Source organism: Oncorhynchus clarkii, chromosome 3, assembly GCF_045791955.1.
Source record: "Oncorhynchus clarkii lewisi isolate Uvic-CL-2024 chromosome 3, UVic_Ocla_1.0, whole genome shotgun sequence".
Classification (NCBI taxonomy): Eukaryota; Metazoa; Chordata; class Actinopteri; order Salmoniformes; family Salmonidae; genus Oncorhynchus; species Oncorhynchus clarkii.
In genome coordinates this window covers 40,158,050-40,175,520 of record NC_092149.1, presented here as the reverse complement: position 1 = coordinate 40,175,520, position 17,471 = coordinate 40,158,050, and positions in this window count along the sequence as shown.

The following is a 17,471-nucleotide window of genomic DNA, read 5'->3' as shown; positions in this document are numbered from 1 at the left end:
CATGATGTCAAGCAAAGAGGCACTGAGTTTGAAGGTATGCCTTGAAATACATCCACAGGTACACCTCCAATTGACTCAAATTATGTCAATTAGCCTATCAGAAGCCATGACATTTTCTGGAATTTTCCAAGCTGTTTAAAGGCACAGTCAACTTAGTGTATGTAAACTTCTGACCCACTGGCAATTATAATAATGAAATAATCTGTCTGTAAACAATTGTTGGAAAAAATTACTTGTGTCATGCACAAAGTAGATGTCCAAAACTATAGTTTGTTAGACTTGCCAAAACTATAGTTTGTTAACAAGAAATGTGCGCAGTGGTTGAAAAACTGGTTTTAATGATTCCAACCTAAGTGTATGTAAAGCTAACATTATGGTTAATTGATTAGCTAGCTAGCTACATGTCTAAAGAAAAGACTCCACTATGCAAGTAACCATTTCACTACACCTTCTGTATCCTGTGCATGTGACACATGAACGTTGATATAGTATGTGTTTACCAGAGACAGTAATGTGAAGAACATGACCTGGACCAAAGTCAAATCTTGATATAACGTTAGGCCAATGAGACAGTGCCCAAGTTAAGAAATTCTCTGGTAGAATGCCATGCTTTTATTTTTTCACACTGACAACCGTAGTCTATTTTCTCTTATTGGCTCGCATTAACTTGTAAATAATGATCTTGTTCTGAGTTTATTTTTCTGTAATAATGAAGACAAATGAGCTAAATTGAAGACATTGTCAACTATATGATATAGTCATTTTAACTGGCTATCCAGCTAACTTAACATTTCTAGCTAGCTAACAAGCTAGAAACTAACCAAAATGTTGTTTAGAAAGTTGGTTTTAGTTGCCTGGTTTATTGGTGTTAAAATACACTACTTATGCTCTTTTGGATCACCATGCTGCTGATGTCATAGTAGCCTGTAGTTTTTGTGTTTATACTTCATAATGACAATGACTAGTTTAATGTCAAAAAGACAATAGAATGTTCATGATGTCACTGAGACAACTGTCGATAGACGTAGTATAAACCAGGCTTTAGTCTTGAAAGCTTTGGTTGTTTAGTACATGGCCTCACATGTGAATTCTTAAAGAAATGGGTGGGGCTGCGGCTTGGGTGTGAACAATGTTGAATGGGTGTAGACTAAGAAGAGCTCTCCAGTAGGTTTACCAAAACATTCAAGGGACATTTTCTCAAAAGTGAGGTTACAAGTTTATCAAATTTCAAAGGAGAATTACTTTCCTATTGTTCATCAACTGTAGAGTATGATATACAATTGTCTAGCTCTGAGACTCTACTTTTATGCAATGTCAAAAAACACAATTTCAAATTTTGCTACATAAGACCGAATCGAGCCAGGCGGTCACATATGAACAAAGTTATGTCTGAAATACTTATGGATCTCTGGGCCCAGTTGTTCAAATGTTGTCTGGATTTCGCCTATCCGATAGGAGTAAATGCATAGAAATGGAATGAATAGTAACGCACAAATCATTGACTTGAATAGAACTCTCGTTGTATTCATTCTATGTATGTGCATTTAATCAAATATGATACCCAAAATAGACAAAAAAAAATAAACTGGGACTTTTGAACATAGAGTCTCTAATGAAAAATCACTTGGCAGCTAGATCCTCTTCAGTGATTTAGCTTCTTGTGTATTGATCATGAAACAGTCTCATCTATTTAGCAAAGTGTCTTTGAGCTCACATAGAATATCAAAAACAAAGAAGAATCTTTAGTTCCAAAGACCAAAGAATCTTCTGCATTTAATCATGAAGCACTGTGTTGATAGAGAACTGTTCTACAATTCCAATAAGAACTTTCTGTAGACTCCATGCTTCTCATGAATTAGGATTGTTAGATTAAGGTAGAGTCATGGTATAGCATTATAATGTAGCAGTACTTGAACTATTCTTTATTCTGGACAGCATTAAGAAAACATTCATATACTGTAAATCTCTTTCCTTTCCTATGGACACACGCACACCAGTCGACTAATCCATGATGGTCTGTTTCTGTCTCTGTAGTGTCATTTAAATTTAATTACTACCATTACACTGCCTTTCATTGATTATTGATTGCCATTACCATTAGTATCTATCTGTTTATCCTGCTACTGGTCACTATTACTCATGTTTACATGTTGATATGACCATTAGTATATTACCAAAGTATTTACAGTATATATACTCCTGTTACGAGTCACTTTTCAGCACTGCTATATTGTTTACTACTACTACTATTATTAATCCTGTTACCAGTCACTTTTGACTAATTCCTGTCCACATGTACTGTACATATCTACCTCAACTATCCCTGCACACTGTAAATGTGGTATTGGCATTGAACCTGTATGTAGCTTACACTCTCATGTGTTCTTTTTCTTTGCTTCTTATTTCTCGAGTTTGTTTCATTTCTCTAGTTATACTATTTTAGATATTTAATACAGAATTGTTGGGAAGGGCCTGCAAGTTAAGCATATCACTGTACTTGTGCATGTGACAATACAACTTGAAACTTGCCTAAGCAGTAATTATGCCAGTGATGATGATCATTCACAGAAAATATAAAATTAAAGTAAATTATATACTAAAAAGGTAATCCAACTGCACTTCCCATGTACCAAGCCTGCACTCCCAATGTACCAAACCTGCTCTTCCCATGTACCAAACTACACCAATTGAGCTCTCCTGGTCCTCACACTGAGCCTCTCTCCCCAGACACACTCACCAGGAGATAAATTCCACTAATTTCCTGTGTTGACAGTCCTGAGCTGCTTTCTTGACTCCTTGACAATTAATGGTCCAAAACGTTTTCCCATCCAATATAGCACCATCAATCACATTGCGTGCCTTCATTACTTTCTATAATTATGTGTCACTGTTCTCTGCGAAGGCAAAGCATTGCCACAGCAAAGGCAGTGAGAAGAGGAGGGTGCCATGGCAAAAGCTATAGTTTGGAATTGAAAACAGATCCAAATTAATTACTTTTTGAGCGTTTTGAGTGTTCAACCACTTATGCAGAAATCTGGGCCGATCTCAGTGCCTTCAGCACTAGCCAGTTAGGAGCAATTAGGGGCAACCAGGAAGTGACCCAGAAGTAAATGAGGACCAAACAGGAAATTATAGGTGCTGACCTGCAGTGGGCAGTGAAGACACAACAATATACACATCCTGATATGCTCAATGGTTGGAATCTGCAGGTAATTGATGTGGTGGGAGAGGTCTACCTAGGGGAAACTGATGCAGACAATGTAATTTGTATAAACACCCTTAAAGAGAAGGATCCCAGACATCAGAGGTAGGTGGTAATGCAAGGGTAAATTGATAGTGTGAATTGTGAAAAGGATATGCTACAGTGGTTATTCCTTTAAAAGTTGTGTTGTACTGCAGCACAGCTTGCAGGCTGCTGCAGAATTCTATGGCACGTTATTTAAGTGTCAGCCATTATTGCCATTAATGCTAGTTAGTGCTAGTTTGACCACCAGAGGGCATCTTTGAGAAGAATTTGACTGTTTTTATAATCGGCTGTACTAGAGAATTTAAAACCTTTTTCTGTAAGAACATAGTATATGGGATTGATTAAGAAATGTAGCTTAATTAATTTGATTGAGATTATGGTGTTTCTATTACAATAAAAATGAAAAACAAAACCCTCAGGGTTTCCTTTAGGAAAATATGGCGCTGTACAACATGACCGGTCGAGAGTAGGCTACTAAGTGACTGCGAGTGAAGAGCAACATAATCCTAACATCTCCGCACCCTAATTGTAGGCTATCCAATACCCAAACAGAGATTCAGTGAAAATAAAAACCTCATTGATTTATCAAGACCAGTCCCCAAGCTTGTCTCAGAGCAGCATGAAACAGTGCTGAAATAGTCGACCACAGTGTCATTAGGCTATTGCTTCAAATCCTATTATAACAATTGGATGACTCTGGGTGTTCCAGTAAGCAACAATTTGTTGCCTTCATTAGCCTACTTTATTCAGTTATATTTATTCCCATGGTAATTCATTATGGATCCATCCAGATGTGGTTAGAAAACAAGGCATTCGGTGGACACGGTACCAAACTCGTACAGAACGCGTCTCCTTCCTGAGCGGTATGAAGGCTGCGTGGTCCCATGGTGTTTATTCTTGTCAAGCAAAAGAGGCACTGAGTTTGAAAGTAGGCCTTGAAATACATCCACAGGTACACCTCCGATTGACTCAAATAATGTCAATTAGCCTGTCAGAAGGTTCTAAAGCCATTACATATTTTCTGGAATTTTCCAAGCTGTTTAAAGGCACAGTCAACTTAGTGTATGTGAACCTCTGACCCACTGGAATTGTGATACAGTGAATTATAAGTGAAATGATCTGTCTGTAAACAATTGTTGGAAAAACTACTTGTATCATGCACAAAGTAGATGTCGTAACCGACTTGACAAAACTATAGTTTCTTAACAATACATTTGTGGAGTGGTGGAACAACGAGTTTTATTGACTCCAACCTATATGTATGCAAACTTCCGACTTCAACTGTAAGTAGCAACATTTGAAATTGTGTTTTTTACATTATATAAAAGTAGAAACTCAGAGCTACAACGGGGTATATCATACGTTGCATTTGAGGAACAATGGGAAAGTAATTCTGCTTTGAAAGTTGATCAACTTGTAAACTCACTTTTGAGAAAATAGCTTTTGAATGTTTTACTATCTTGTGAAGAGCTCCTCTTTGTCTACACTTATTCAGCATCGTTCAAACCCTCACCCTAAGCTTCAGCCCCAGCCGTCTCGTTTTGCTCTCAAAACGCACACTTGACACTCTGGCCAATGATTTGTTTACCTCTGGATAACATGAAAACACCCTAACCAGCTCTGCTGCCAACAATTTCATTACGCTCTTCTGCAGATGTTTACTGAAACCGGCCATATTCAACAGGTGTTGTACACACGTCATGTAACGTTAGCTAACGAGCCAGCCAGCCAACGTTGTTAGTGAAACAATAAACAGTGCCAACAATGCCACAGTGCTGGTAGCTAACCAACCACATTCAATGTTAGCTAGCTAACATTAGGCTCTAACTAGAACAGCACACAGCTCTGGGAAATGAATATTAATGTCAGCTAGGGTGCCAGCCAACTAACGTTAGCTAGCAGTACACTTTAGCTTAAGACATATAGAAGACATATAGCTTAAGACATATAGCATATAGCTTTAGCTAGGTAAGCAATGCCACAGTGCTGGGAGCTAACCAACCACATTCAATGTTAGCTAGCTAACATTAGGCTCTAACTAGAACAGCAAACGGCTCTGGGAAATCGAATAATAACATCAGCTAGAAATCCAGCCAGGTAACATTAGCTTGAAATTAAACCACTTTCTGTCAAAATTGGAAAACGTGTAATATCTGAAAATGTAACGTTAGCTAGCTAAAGCTGCCCTTAGTTTGAAGATGAAATCCGGAGAAAGGTGTTATATCCATCTCTTTAGCTATCATACTCAAAACTTGATCCTCCAGAAAGTGGGGAGCCACACTTCTACAGCTCCACTACACAATATATTTTTTTAAAAGCAGCGTTCGACAGGATTGCCAACATAGACTGACGAGCTTCTATGGCAAACCAATCTGAACTCCTTTTTTGGCCTGTCCTTCCCACTCATTATCTCAGACAATCATGGCTAGTGGGAAGGTTGCTCACTTTTTCTGTGGCTTAACCAATAAGGCTCGTAACTGAACAATTGTATTCGTATTTACAGATGGCATTCAAGTTTGTTATTAAGGCACTTGAAAGTTCACATGTTCAAGAAGGCATTTCTGCCCCAAAACGCATTTTGATAAAAAAACAAAACGCCTCCTCAATTCACTTCCGTGGCCGGTCTGTGCTGTCGGTCCCCCTATCACAGGACAGAAAGGGTTGAGGGGGGTCACACTGATTTGAGGGCACCAAGCAGCGTAACTGACAGAGATGGATTCTCTGTGGCCCAAGCATGGAATTACTTTTTCCTCCCTCTGGAACTGAGCGAGAAGCATCTGAAGGGCTGCAAACAATCTCTCCCAGCCAGGATCCAAACAACACACGGCCTGAGTGCCAAGAAAAGCTAATAGGCTGGAGGTGAGGAAAAGACAGGACTATTTGGATAAAATGTTTACATTTTAGCTCACCCTAACCTTAACCTGCTGTGCAACTTCTCCTAACCTGCTACAAAAAGAACATTTGGACATAAGCTGTACAATGTAGTCAAAACCTGGAGCCAGGGGAAACAGGAGGCAACGAAGCCAAAAAGATCTGCAGGTCCTCAAAACGTGTTTAATCAACAGCAGCTGCTGAGGAGGCAATTTGAGGCCGTTAGAGTCCTGCTTTGTTGAAATGTAAATGTATTTTTTATTTTTGTCATTTCTTACATAGCTGCACTCTCTGACTCACCAATGCTGTAAGGTCCAGTAAGGTGAAAAGCTCTTGATTTGATGATGGTTATTTGACAGAGTTGGTAATTGGAAATTAGGCAGGTGGTGTAGGCTCAAGCTCACAGTGGGAAACAGATGGGAGTGTTTCACTCTCTCAGTAGGACAGAGACACAGAGGTGTGCTTTCCAATATCAGCTAAAGAGGCTCTGTACTGAGCTAGCTGCTTTAACCCAGATTCACCTTCTGGGTTAAAGCAGGGGCTTTAAGTTCAAATCGTAACCATGATCATCATCATCACAATGATAGGAAATGCAAAGTTAGTGATGTTACAATTCAAAAAGCCAGTACTCTCTGCATGTGGCTGACCCAATTGAAAATGTGAAGATTAATTTCAGGGACAAAGCAGACAAGAAGGCTTTCCTAATACAGATGGAGTCATTTTTTTTCTAAAGAAATGTGTTGAATCCCACAGTAGTTTCACCATTAATGGTGCATGGCTGCAGTGTGATGATGCATCGTCAGACAGTGAGAAAGAAGACTGTCTCACTGAATCTGTCTTAAAATACTACTTTTTTTTACCTCTCCCCTCACTCACTCACCCTCCCTCCAAACTCTGTCCATTTATTTTTTCCCACACTCTTCTATTTGAATTCCACTTCAGTCACACAACTCTTATGGGTGGTCTCCACTAATCTACCTCTCCTGACACACTTATTTCATGACAATCTGCCTGATACTGTAGAGTCATATCAGACAAAGCAACTACTCAGCATTTTGAGCAAAGGCCTGTCTCATCCAGTGATGCTCTCGGACACTTTTATCCCATCATTCACAGCATAGCCCGCCAGCCAGCCAGTGTGTATGCTTGCGTGTGATTGAGATTGTTAATGCTTGCATGGGTGCGTGCATGTGTGTGTGTGTGTTTCTGTGAAAGAAAGAGATTGGCCCTGACCCTAAAGGCACCCACATACTAGGTTTGCTCCTAGCAGAACTCGGCTAGTTGATGTGAACGTCTGCATACTCCCTTAAGAATTTCGCTTGAAAAACGTTTAAAAACTGCAATATTACTGTTTGTCCCTCTTGGACGCAGTAGACCGTACACTTCCTAAAATATAGATTATAACTAAAGAAATCTGCAATTAGTTTAGATTTCGGTCTTACTTGGAAAATTTTACATCGACCTACTGTAAGATGTTTGGTGCAGTATTTCTGCATGAAACAAATCTGCATGAAAACGAGTGGTCTCTCGTTGAATGACAACAAACACTTAATTGAAGAATCCCTACTGTTGACTAATCACTGACTAAGGGGCATAGACTTCAGCTACTGAACTTCGGCTTGACTCAAGAAAAACATTTGTGTGCACGAACAGCCGAAAAAAACCTTGCCGAAGACCAAAAGGAACAAAAATGTCACAAAATGTCATAATATACACGCTAATTATTTTTTACCGTTTCAGATGGGATGCATGCAGACATCTTAACCCTCACTCCTACTGTCGGCTGACATGACTGGCATGACTCATTTGTCTGTGTGCATTTAATCTGCAGCGCCTATTAAAGTATGCAGTATGCAGTATGCCTATTAAAGCGAGCTGACAAGTGCAGAAATGGGAAAAAGAAACAATCAATGATGTCCGGTTATTCCATTTACTAGTTCAATGTCACGACTTCCGCCAAAGTCGGTTCCTCTCCTTGTTTGGGCGGCGCTCGGCGTCGCCGGTCTTCTAGCCATCATCAATCCACTTTTCATTTTCCATTTGTTTTGTCTTGTCTTCCCACACACCTGGTTTCAATTCCCTCATTATATGTTGTGTATTTAACCCTCTGTTCCCCTCATGTCCTTGTCCGGAATTATTTATTTTAGTGCATGTGTACGTTTATCTGGTGTGCGGCGGGTTTTGTACCCATTGATTGTTTGTTTCTGGATGCCGGCAGTTTTATGTAACTGCTCTGTTGTAAACCCAGTTTTTTCTCTCCTGCGCCTGACCTCCCCCCGCCAGTACGCACCTCTTACATTCAAGGTACTGGCTGTATTCCTCTTACTAAATTGTTGTCACACTGAATGTCATTCTATCTTGGCCAGAATGTCATTCTATCTTGTGAAATTATATTGGACCGATGGCTATGCTTGGCAAAGCAAACTGACATTTACCCCTGAGGTACATGCCTGTTGCAGCTTCTACAATCACTCTGATTATTATTTACCCTGCTGGTCATCTATGAACTTTTGAACATCTTGAAGAGCAATCTGGCCTTAACGGCCATGTACTCTTATAATCTCCACCTGGCACAGCCAGAAGAGGACTGACCACCCCTCAGAGCCTGGTTCCTCTCTAGGTTTCTTCCTAGATTCCTGCCTTTTCCTAGCCACCATGCTTCTACATCTGCATTGCTTGCAGGCTGGGTTTATGTATAGCACGTTGTGATGGTGGATGTCAACAAACAAAGGCTTCCTTTACAGGAGGTCAGTGATTAAGGTGTCATTACTCTTGTGTGTGTGTAATACTTGCACTCATTTGGCCATTACCGTCTGTATTTGTATCCGTGAAGACATGTGTCAAGTGCACTGTAGAGTGGGATAGTGTTCATTGTCTCCATATCATGCTGTACTCGTACATAAGTACAAACTCTGGGATGTTCTGTCACAGAAGGCTCAAACTATCACACCAGGCGACAGAAGAGCCATGTCCACAACAAGCCAATGCAAATACACATTGAGTTTTGCATCCTTTACAATGAAAGTGCCAATTAACCATGCATTTGGATAATAAATGACCGTGTTATATTAATGCTATAGATTGGCAGATCTATGCTGAGACAGATGTAAATTATCTGCATACGCAGTGAGTGACATAACATCTAAACACACCACCTCAAAGCAGGTTGCGACTCTGTCACCTGGAGCTGTGCGGGACCACTGACAGACAATGAGAGGGCAGGGACCAGGGGGGAGCGTGGGGGAGAGACCCAGATCTGCAGCCAGCTCCCCAGACCTCCCACCAGCTGTCAGAACAGAAGCTCCCCATTCCTCCAAATGTGACCTTCCCCCCACCTGCTATGAGAGGGAGATGGATGGAGAGAGGGAGGCAAGGGTAGGATGATAGCAAGGGAGGAAAAACACATGAATTATTCTGCTCCAATCCTGTCTGAAAAGAGTCTCTGAAGGCATTTTTACAAAAAGTTCCCCCTCTGCCGATAAGTGTAACCTGTACAGAAATCAAATATTAAACAGTTCATCTTTTGGATGTGTGTGGATTCGTGGGCATGGCCTGTACAGCAGCATTCCACTGGAATCCCCAATGCAGATAGAGGATTCCCAATGCCTGGAGGTCCAGATACAGACAGGAAAGGAGATTAACAACAACAGCCTGGAAGAAAAATGTTTTCACTCATAATTAAGTTGGAGGGTTATGTGAGAGGTCAGTGCAGGACAGTCTCCCTATGCGGTATAAGAATCTCTAGCCCCGTTTATACCTGGTTCTAACTTGTGTCCGTTGTCCTGATCTTGTCCACATTTAGACTGCACCCACATTTTTAGACAGGCGAAGACAATCAAAATACACATTATGATCTGATTGGGATCAAATCATCCTGCTTAATTCCGGAGGTAGTCAGACACACTGGATATCTTACAAGTGTAGACAGATCTGGAAAGAAAAAACCACTTAAGTCATAATTATTCTGCCCTCTAAAATCATTGACAGGTGACACCATTGACTGATTGCATCAATGTGTCTTACAATAAATAAATAAATATTATTTTGAAAGAATAGGGTCCTGGAAATCTGGTTACAATGCAGACACAGGGCATGGATTCAGACCATGCCCTGAGATTGGGTACAACCAATTGAGATTGGGTACAACCTGTTTCCATTGATCATTCTTGAGATATTTCTACAACTTGGAGTCCACCTGTGGTAAATTCAATTGATTACACATGATTTTGAAAGGCACACACCTGTCTAGATAAGGTCCCACAATTGACAGTGCATGTCAGAGCAAAAACTAAGCCATGAAGTCAAAGGAATTTTCCGTAGAGCTCTGAGACAGGATTGTGTCAAGGCACAATTCTGGGGAAGGATACCAAAACATGTCTGCAGCATTGAAGGTCCCCAAGAACACAGTGGCCTCCATCATTCTTAAATGGAAGAAGTTAGGAACCACCAAGACTCTTTCTAGGGCTGGCCTACAGGCAAAACTGAGCAATCGGGGGAGAAGAGCCTTGGTCAGGAAGGTGACAAAGAACCCAATGGTCACTCTGACAGAGCTCCAGAGTTCCTCTGTGGAGATGGGAGAACCTTCCAGAAGGACAACCATCTCTGCAGCACTCCAACAATCAGGCCTTTATAGTAGAGTGGCCAGACTGAAGCCACTCCTCAGTTAAAAGCACATGACAGCCCACTTGGAGTTTTCCAAAAGGCACCTAAAGGACTTTCAGACCATGAGAAACAAGATTCTCTGGCCTGATGAAACCAAGATTGAATTATTTGGCTTGAATGCCTGGTGTCATGTGTGGAGGAAACCAGGCACCACTCATCACCTGGCCAATACCATCCCTATGGTGAAACATGGTGGTGGCAGCATCATGCTGTGGGGATATTTTTCAGGAGCAGGCACTGGGAGACAGGTCAGGATCGGGGGAAAGATTAACGGAGAAAAGTACAGAGAGATCCTTGATGACCCTAAGCACACATCTAAGACGATGCAGGAGTGGCTATGGGACAAGTCTCTGAAGGTCCAGGTGTGCCAAGCTTGCTTCGTACCCAAGAAGACTCGAGGATGTAATTGCCTGGGGAAAGGGTCTGAATACTTAAGCAAATGTAATATTTCAGTTTATTTATTTATATTAATAGCAAAAAATTATAAAAACCTGTTATTGCTTTGGTTTTATGGGGTATTGTGTGTAGATTGATGAGAAACAAAAACAATTTATTCAATTTTAGACCAAGTCTGTAACATAACATAATGTGGAAAAAGTGAAGGGGTCTGAATACTTTCCGAAGGCACTGTAAACTGTGTCCAGACAAGAGTTTTTTGATAGATGCTTTTTAACTCTCAAAGTATAATCAGCACAGCATCTATAGAACATTTATTAGCACAATAATACACTATGGATAAACTATTTACAATATAATGAAGTACTTTAAAGATTGAGAGTTTGGAATATGGTAGAGAAAGAGTGTTTTGTAAAATGAGAAGATTGAGAATGAAAGTCATCTGACTGCATACGAAAGACAGTGTGAGTGAAGTGAGGCCCTCATTTTGAAGCAGAGAGAAACCCAAGAGGTGTAGCTAGCTAGCACAGGAAGGAGAAAGGAACAGGTGTGGCTGCCTGAATGGCCATGCCCTCATTTGGGATGCAGCAAGCAGTGTGTCCGGCCAGCTTGGCATTACTCATCTCTGGGGAGACTACACAGGTCGCAGTTCCGGGTCTGCAGAGATGAAGGGCGGAAGGACTTCAGAGCTCACTAGCTGGCAGGCTCCATAGCCTGGCACACTGAACTGCCTGTTATGAAGGATTAAATTAAAAGGCAGAGGAGAAGAACTGCTGCTCCCATCATGCCATGGGGCCCAGGGTAAAACAAATAGATGTTTTAATGTCAGATACACCAGAAAGGTGGGAAATAGGTTGTTTTACAGCATTATTAGATCTGTCCTCCGGTCCTCTCCACACTGCATCAGTCTTCCATAACTACAGGAGGGAGAAGGAGAGGAAGAGAAAAGGGATGGGGGAGAGAGGATGAGAAAGAGAGAGAGAGACTTTGGAGTCTTTGACTTTGGAGTACTACTGTTAATGTCCAACTCTTTACAGAACAAATCAATTGAACATCAGTATAGTTGGGTCACTTGAAATAGGAGACAAAGGGCTGTGAGAAAGAGGTGCAATCCTAGACACATGAAAAGTGGGATATATACAGAGGGTGCGGGGCAACAGAAAACAAACAGCAGAGGGCCAAGAATCTTAGAGATGGGGAAAGGACCGATAAAACGGTGCGAAAGTTTGAGGGACTCCACCCGGAGGGGCAGATCCCGAGTGGACAGCCATACCCTCTGCCCGAGAATATATCGGGGAGCCGGGGTCCGGTGGGGGTCAGCCTGTCGTTGATATCTGGAAGTGGTCTAGAGAAGAGCGGACTGGACCCCGGCTCCCCGGGTTTTTGCTAGCCAATGTGCTTTTTAACACCTGCATTACTTGCTGTTTGGGGTTTTAGGCTGGGTTTCTGTACAGCACTTTGAGATATCAGCTGATGTACGAAGGGCTATATAAATACATTTGATTTGATTTAGGTATGGCGACAGCAAAGGATGAACATCTGGGCCGAGGGTATGCTAACCTCTTCCTTGTGATCAGGGAAGAGTGGGAGTTGACATCCCATCGAACAATTGAAAGGTGAGAGACCAGTGGCCGAGCAGGGAAGGGTGTTGCGGGCGTATTCCACCCACACAAGTTGCTGGCTCCAGGTGGTGGGGTTGGCAGAGACGAGACATGGACATCGAGAACATGTTCTTGAGCTGAGTGGGAAAAGACGAGGATGTCGTCGAGGTAAACAGGGCCTGGAACACAGCAGGAGAGTTGGTCTGTCCGAATGGCATCACCAGGTATTCGTAGTGCCCGCTAGCCGTGTTTAAGATTGTCTTCCACTCATCTCCTTCCCGCATCAGATGGTAGGAGTACTGAAAGTCCAACTTTGAGAAAATAGTAGCCCCCTGGAGCGGCTCAAAGGCGAGGCGATGAGTGGCAGCAGGTAATGTTTTTTAACCATGATGTCATTCAGGACCAGGTAGTCGATACACAAGGTCAGGGATTTGTCTTTCTTCTCCACAAAGAAGAATCCACACCGGCGGGGGAGGCAGAAGGACAGATAAACACAGCAGCCAAGGAGTCCTCGATGTATGCTTCCAGCGCATTGGTCTCCGGACCCGATAGGTCGATCACGCAGTCGTGGTCTCCAGCCCATGATCGCACAACCAGTCCAGTCGATAAGGGCATTGTGTCGCTGGAGCCATGAAAACCCCAACACCACGTGTATCTCAGGAGACTTGATGAGCATAAACAGCATAGTTCCCTGACACTCGCAGGTTGATACGAACCGTATTGTCGGTGACTCTGCCTATACAGCACCCATCCAGCACTCTGACATCCATGGGAATGGAGACGGGTTGAGTGGTGATACCTAGCTCTGACACCAGGGTAGTGTCCATAAAACCCTCGTAGGCCCCAGAGTCAATGAGCACCAGGAGAGATTTCGACCACTCACCACACAACAGGATGGCATGGAGAGGGGTACGAGTAAGGGGATATGGGAATGATGAGCCAGGTCTATTAATGGACAGGTAGACACGTAACGACCTGTATTCTCACAATACAGACAACTCTTGGTGTTAAAACCTCTTACTTCTACCCCCTCCTTTTTCGAACATTCTGTTAAAAATCGCGCAACTTTTCAGCGTCCTGCTACTCATGCCAGGAATATAGTATATGCATATGATTAGTATGTGTGGATAGAAAACACTCTGAAGTTTCTAAAACTGGTTAAATCACGGCTGTGACTATAACAGATTGTGTGTTTCATTGAAAAACGCAAGAAAAACTGCTCTCTGAAAGCTAAAAATAATTTCCATAAGTCACTTCCATGAGTTGTTAAAAGAGGACAAAATTTAATATCGACCTGCATGCAATTCATACAAATTCCACACGATGTTGCCATTGTCGTCATTTTCAATTGAATTTATTGTTGGAAAATCCATCTATCTGGCTTCCGTTTCTTCCAGTCTCCACCCGGATGTTGTTAATGTGGACATGGGCAGGCATTGATTTGCACACGAGGAGCTATTGAATATACATCGCCCTGTAATCATTTTGATAGATTATAAACGTTTACTAATACCTAAAGTTGGATTACAAAAGGATTTCGAAGTGTTTTGTGAAAGTTTATCGTCGACTTTTTTAATTTTAAAAAATTACGCAGCGTTTAAAAACAATGTTTTTTTCTGAATGACACAGCTTCTATAGAAAGCTATTTTGGGTATATATGGACCGATTTAAACGAAAAAAAGACCCAATAGTGATGTTTATGGGGCATATAGGAGTGCCAAGAAAGAAGCTCGTCAAAGGTAATGAATGTTTTATATTTTATTTCTGCGTTTTGTGCTGCGTCGGATAAGCAGAGTCTTTGTTTACGTCGCATTCAGGCATTTTCAGGTGGTGCATGCTATCAGATAATACCTTCTCATGCTTTCGCCGAAAAGCATTTTAAAAATCTGACTTGTTGGCTAGGTTCACAACGAGTGTAGCTTTAATTCAATACCCTGCTTGTGAATTTTGATCAAGGTTTGAGTTGTAACGAGTACATTTAGCATTTAGCGTAGTGCATTTGCATTTCCAGGTGTCTACTTGAGACATCTGCGTCTCAAGTATAGTCAAGAAGTTAAGTCTGCGTAAACATTCTGCATGAGACAATCTAGCTCTGCCGAGTTCCATAGGCTCCGGAAGAGGCGTGTCGGCAGACGTCAGAGATTCCCGGGGGAACTCGGGTAACTGCGGATTCTCTCGGCAACGTAGATACCGGGGACTTCCGGATTCCTCGGAGGCAGGGTGGGATCCTTGAGCGAGCGAGTGGGACCGGAACCTCAGACGTCACTTTCTCCTACGTACCCGTAGCCGCCAATAGATCAGAATGGTCAAGGTGATGAGTGAGTCGAGATCCGTGGGCAGCTTCCGGGGTGCGAGCTTGTCTTTAACCTCTTCCGATAATCCTCCAGACTGAAGCACACAGCAGATTGTTGTTCCCACACCACCGTAGCCCAGGCGAGAGCGTTATAAGGTATGCTATCTTTGAGCGGTCAGAGGGAAAGGACGATGGCTGCAGCTCGAAGATGAGTGAGCACTGGGAGAGAAACGCCCGACAGGTTCCTGAATCTCCAGTAAAGCGTTCCGGAGGAGGTAAGCAGGCTACTCGGGAAGCCGGGGTGGGCTGGAGAGCACGCTGCTGACAGCGGGGTTACTCCCGAGTGACACAGCAGTCTAAGGCACTGCATCTCAGTGGTTCGAATCCAGGCTGTATCACATCCGGCCATGATTGGAAGTCCCATAGGGCAGCGCACAATTGGCCCAGCGTCGTCTGGGTTTGACCGGGGTAGGCCGTAATTGTAAATAAGAATTTGTTCTTAACCGACTTGCCTAGTTAAATAAAGGTTAGATAAAACATTTTAATAAAAACTGATGGGCTGGGAGGTTACTGTAGTGGCTGGCTGCCTAACAAGGTTTGGCATCCTTCCATAAGACCTTGAAGTAACTCCTTGTGTCTTCCAATGGTGGCTCCTTGGGAGGAGACGGCGTTGCGGAGCTGGTCCGAGTCTGCTGGATCAGTCATGGACAGTTCATACTAACACGACTCAGGATATGACCCAGATGCAGACACAGGAGTCAATAGACAGATTTGTTTAATAAACCACAGGAGGCAGGCAAAGGGCAGGTCGAGGATAGGCAGATGTTCGTAACCAGGTCCGAGTCCGACACGGCGGCAGGTGGGCTCAGGTCAGGGCAGGCAGAAGTTCATTAACCAGGTCAGAGTCAGATAGATACAGGGCGGCAGGCAGGCTCGTGGTCAGGCAGAATAGTCGGAACCGGGAAGAGTAGAAAACAGGAACTAGGGAAACAGGAGTACAGAAAAAACACGCTGGTAGGCTTGACGAGACAAAGACGAACTGGCAACAGACAAACAGAAAATGGAAGTATAAATGCACAGGGGTAATGAGGAAAATGAGAGAAACCTGGAGGTGGGTGGAGACAAGCACAAGACAGGTGAAACAGATCAGGGTGTGACATATTCAGAGCCATTTTGTAAAGATGCTTTGAGATCCTCAGGGATGGATCTCCTGGCTAATTCAAAACCTTGCAGAGAGCACTGGTGTGTTTGTTATTGTGTTTTTGATTTATCAGTGATTTATACAGTACATAGCCTACTACAAGGAAATCAGTCGCTTGATTATTACGATATTAAGAAGAGCCAGAAAGTGGAGGTTTGATTGTCTGTTATTGGGAGGTATGTCAGCTTGATTGACAGATGATTGATGAGATTCATAGACGGGGGCCTCATATTCTTCTCTAAATAAAATCAAAGATAAATCAAGTTCAACCTGTCTGTCCCTCAAAAGAGGTGACCTTTTGATAAGCCCATCTTTCAAATTTATGGCAGCACTGAGATGCTTTATTGAGCAGCAACCTACAAATAGCCCATGTGGACACCACATTTACAAGCTCTCTCCCAGCAAACCCGAGGCTCGACATCTCTATAACTGTACTAATGACAGGACAGTATCCTCTGTGAAAAATACCATGGCTGAATATATGGGCATTATCTCACTCATTATGTTACAATTGAAGGTCTTTCTGGTGAGAGACCTTGTAAATCAATATAAAAGAGAAATAATAACCGACGCCAAGAAATACAAAGGGGCTGCAGCACCTGTTGTTCTTTGCCCGAAATAAAAGAGGTAACACAAAGATATCCAGGAGCTCAGATAGTCAGTCAGTTAGCCAAGTCTCCACAGGATTGGGAGGGAGATTGAGGAAGTTAAAGGATAAGTGTGATAAAAAGAGGTCTGAGGGGTAGTCAGCCATGCATCCACTGAATCACGTTATCAGGCCTGGGCTCCACTGATTGCCCCTGGGTGCTGGACTGGAACAGTCTGAACCTCTGTATACAGTGTATGCACAGTGACAACCAATGAGCTGAGAACACACCAGGTGATATAAGGGATCCAGTCAAACGGACTGTAGCTGTAAACCAGTGAGCGAACAAGGCAGTCAGACAGTGGCCATCTGGCCCACACCTCAATCCACACATTGCTCTACTGAGCTAAGACCTGCTGCAGCCACCAGACCCTCCTGCTTTGTACACTTCCAACAAGATGAATACCAGAGAGAGGGTGGGACAAGATAACAGCTGGAATTTTGTGTGTGTGTGTGTGTTTGTGTGTGTGCAACAGCGTACATTGCTGAACCCAGGGGACAAGCGTTCTCCCCCATTGCTTCACATTGTGATTGTGGTGTGGGACATTGTTTCC